Raw genomic sequence first — 4972 nt, forward strand, 5'->3', positions numbered from 1 at the left:
TGACTTGCATAGTGTTATGCCTTCAAACAACCATTGTTGACGATAAAATGAGAAAGCAAAAGAAATTTAAAATGTTATTTAGTATCTACACATAGCTGCTAATTATATTCACCAAATATTAAATATATTCCATGAGCTACTTCTACAGAAATATCTTGATGCCAGAGATTTTTGGTATAAGTTCACTCTCATTCTTTTTTGTCATGTTCATGAGGCTCATCAATAGGTAAACTATACGGGTCACAATGCCACTCTCCAACTTATTAAATTGACTTTTGTCAAATTTATTTACATATTTTGTTATATTTTGCTTAATGAGAAGAGTAAAGGTGAATTAATATGTCATTTGGCCTAATGTGTATTAAATGCAATAATTGGAGCAGTTTTGGGTTGAATTAAGTGTAGGAATTCAGAGTAGGAAAGAAAGAGATATTTTAGGAGTTTGTCTCCCTGCTTAACCCCTCAAATCATTCGAATATTCCTCCACTCTATCTCATCAGCTCGGTGTCACTGATAGCTAAGCATGCTGAGTTCATTAGCATCCAAGCCAATGACAATCAATGAAGAGTTATTCTTGAGTTAGGGAGCCAAGGGACTCATTAGGATTCAATTTTTTGTTGTAGCCAAGAGGCCATTTGAGCTGAAATATTTCGACTCTTATTGTTATGATGTACTTGATATTTTTATGATAATGATAAATTTTGTTTTGATCCAGCACTGAGTTGGCTCAAAGGGTTGAAGGTCTTGGGTTAGGGCCCAATCCTAGCAGCAAAAGTTCCTCTTTTCTAGCTATATTCTTAACTTAGAATGGTAGTTAGTTGCCGAAGTTTATTTATGTCTTTCTGTTATATTAGCAAGTTACTTAAATTGTTGCTTAACCTTGTTTCCATTAGTTTAAAGAGGTAGATTATTGTTGAATATTAGTGAAGGGAATTATAGTAGAAAATCTTGTGACAATGGCCCCTAACTCAAATCCCTCACGGGATTATGATTAGAGGAACCCACTCTCACAACCCCAAAATCATAGTTTTTCTTTTGTTTATTGCATAGATTAAGTTTCATTCTTAGCTAGATAAGTGTTTATTATTTCTTAGAAGCATATGTAGTTGTTATCTTGTTTTATTAAGGTTTTCATAGCTTAAAAGGAAATCCATTTCATATATCTAGTCCTTAACAATAGATAGATCATCTTCCTCAAATTCAACTCATCTTTTCCATGTGGACATGTAGTGATTGATAAATGAAAAGAGAAACAAGTTTTATTGCATGGATTGTTGATCTGTTGGAAGGGACTCCTCCAACCAACTTCACCTAGGTCTTCTCCACCTTCTGTTGAGGCATACCAGCCCATAGTCCGAACCTCTGTTTTCTAGTCACCGTGAGCAAGCTACCTTAGGCAAATCTGACCTCCTTGGGGTGCTGGGCTTGGACTTGGGCGATTTTCACCTTCCCTACACCTTATACAACTTTCATGCACCCCTCCAACACCTTATCTCACTATTATTACCCTCCAAAACCTCTCAGCTAACTTCCTTGTAGTAGTTTAGGACATCCTATAGGAGATTAGGACTTCCTATAGAAAATTTGTAGGAACCTGTTTTGACCCTATTTTGACCCAAAATGATAGGATAGCCTAGTATCGGAGTAGGTTAGCCCCTCAGCTTGGACTCCATGAACAAAAGTGCCACCTAGACTAGATTTCCCATTCCCTTCCCTCCCGCAAGATCATATAGCATTAACTTTTATATTTATGAAGTTAGCAATTAAGACCTTTTCTACAAATGTGAATGTGATAGTTAATGCATGCATGTTTGAATTCTGAGATGATAGAGTAACTTTCTATTTTCGCTAGTTCCTGATAGCTAGATTATCATAGTTTCCTTTCTGCAAGTAATTTTTTTTTATTTCATAGCTAGATGATTTATGACATTTCATTGAATTTACCATTTGGCAGCTTTCATTTCCTAAATAGAGAAGCATTTACTTTTCCTACACTAGAACTAGCTTTACATTCACTATCAGTAGTGAGACTCCCTTTAGTTCAAGAGAGGATTGGTCTGGAACTCTAATGGTCAAGTGGCCCAGTTGAGAAGTGACATGAGTAGAATGATGCATCTGTTGTGTATATAGCACTATCACCTCCAAGTTTTTACGAAACCTAGGGTTCGTAAATTAAAGTTGGTAGCCCTAGGAGTTGGAGCATTCTTGCTACAATACTGAGGCTCATCACTTTTTGGCACTGTTGCCGAGGAGGTGTCTAGGTAGATGTAATTTATGATTTTCTTTCTAATTTTCATTCAGTAGGTAGATGCTATTCTTCTTTCATTTCTATTTTACGATTAATTATGAAAAACACTTAAAAATAATAATAATAAAATTTCATGCCTCATAGGAGTAGGGAAAATTTAAGGAAATTATTTCGAAATACCCCCACACCATCAAACAATCAACCTTCCCTCTTCTTTGGTGACTGTTAGCTTCCCTCTTTGATTGCAGGGGAATCAGAGGACCCATTAAGTGAACAACCAAAGATCTTTGAAGAGCCTATTTTGGAAGAAGACGAAGAAACCACTCCACACACTTACATCATGGCTGAAAACATAAATGAGGGTGTTTTTCCCATTAGAGAGACTAATGGAGATTCTAGGATGAAAAACATATGTCCTAACCTCAGATGACCCTGATACCTTTTTGTTTGAGTTTGTTGTCATCTTCAGAATTTATGATTATAGCTTTGATGACTAGATGTTGAATTTGTTCCCATCCACCCTTAAGGATGCATCCTTACGCCAGTTCATGGGTTTACCTGGGGACAACATCACTACCTAGGCTCAAATGCAACAAGCCTTCAACAACAAGTACATGGACTATTGTAGGTCCAAAGACACCAAAGAGGAAATATTTAGAATAACCTTAGGACATGATGAATCCATCGAAGATTTTGAGGAAAGGTTCCAACTCACAAAAGGGCCAGATGCACCCTTGATTCTGAATCACTCAAGTTAGTCCTTCTTAGAGGAATTAGGGAGGAAATTCTAGAAACCCTAAACATGATGTCTAGAGGGGACAATTATCATCTACCTTATGATGATATTAGGACAATTTTCAAAAACCATTCTAAGGCTGCCAGAAAGAAGGGTAGGGCTATTCAAGCTTTAGCCAATTCCTCTTGCTCCAACACATCTATCAAGAGTGAAATTAGAAACATGTCGGAAGAATTTAAATCTGAAATGTTGCATGCCCTTGCTATAGAAATGGACACCATATAGATTAAGAGGAAGAAGAGGGAGCCTTAGTTATCCTTTCCCCTAGATGCACTAGACGGTACCCCAAAAATGAATATCCATTGAAAGTTACAGAGGTCTGCTAAGTCTGTGAGGAAAACCATTCCACAAATAATTTCCATTATCTGCCTGGATTGAAGGCTTTATGCCAAGGGGCTAAAGGTGGGGCCAAACAACTGTGTTATATCCATCAAAGGAGGCCTCAAAGACCTCAACCATACTAGCAAGGCATGGAAGGGGCATCCTATTCTTATTACAATCCTAATTAGAATTCATCCCTTTCGCCTTGGCGTTATCTTTCTCTTCCTTCATGGTCCACACCTTCTCCTTGGTCTTATGCACCTCAATACTCTTCCCAACTTGCCAATCAGTAATTTCATCCATATTCTCCCCCACATCCTCAGCAGAATACCCCATCGCAAGGTTGGAGGCCTCCATTCAACCAACCTCCAACCTTACTACCCCCACCTCCATCTCAACCAAAACTCCTTCATCCTACTCCACCTAAGAAACCTCAGATTCCTTCCCAACCAAATCGAAACTCGAACAACAAATAGGAACAATAGTTCTATAGTGGAGAGACATCCTACCCTGCCTATGTTGTGGAAATTCATGAAATCAACATCAGGTCTAGAAGGGTGCTTTTAGGTAACCAACCTCCATATCCACCTGAGGAGCTTGAAGAGGAAAAGGAAGAGAGTGTTCCTAAATCCAATCCACCTCCTTTTCCTGAAATATTGATCCATCCTAGTCAGCACACCCCAGAAGAGATTGAACTTCTAGGAGAATTGAAAAATTTGTGTGTTAAAATCCCACTCCTCCAAGCCATCAAGGATGTCCCCATCTACAACAAGTTAATCAAGGAGAAATGATTCAAACATCCTGGGAGTAGAAAGAAAGACATCCCTTCCATTAATGTCATTGGACAATTGTTCGACTTAATGCTAGGGAGAGTGATTTACCCAAATTATCTAGACCCTAGAAGTCCTGTGGTAGATATGCAAATCGATGGAATCATTCTCCTCCACACCTTGATTGATATTGGGGATGTCATTAATGTGATGAATAAGGAGACCATTCTCAAACTAAATCTCCAAGGACCCTTAAGAAACACCACAACAATATTGCAAGTTGCAGAAAAATCCATAGTCGCTCCCAAGGGAGTTGTTGAGGATGTGATGGCCTCTATTGATTCCCGGGAGTACCTTGCTAAGTTTTTAGTTCTCTAGCCCAAGAAAATATTCAATGGTTATCCTCTCATCCTTGGAAGGCCATGGCTATCCACTTTTGATGCTTAACTAAGTTTCATATTTGGGATCATGACCATTAAGAGTGGGCATTTGTCCAAACAGTTAGTCTTGTACCCCCTTGCTCAACCATCCCCAAAGCATGAATTACCCTTATGGTTGGAACTGGAGGATGAGGATGAATTATACCATACCACATCCTACCCAATCTATAACCTAGATTCTATTATAGGAGGGGGGAAACCTGATGAAGATGACCTCATTGATCAAATCCTCCAGAACCAACCCCCCAACACCATGCCTCTTGATGAGCTGGTGAAGAAATATGAAGATAACCCTTGGACTGATTTGTGCCTAGTTGACTCAAGTCCTGCTCATGTCAAAATGGTAGAATTTGGTCCATCTAAAACATTGAAAATCAACCCCTCTCTCTTAGCACAT

Source organism: Pinus tabuliformis, chromosome 2_1, assembly GCF_031772625.1.
Source record: "Pinus tabuliformis cultivar Carrire ecotype Pingquan chromosome 2_1, CPIR1, whole genome shotgun sequence".
NCBI lineage: Eukaryota > Viridiplantae > Streptophyta > Pinopsida > Pinales > Pinaceae > Pinus > Pinus tabuliformis.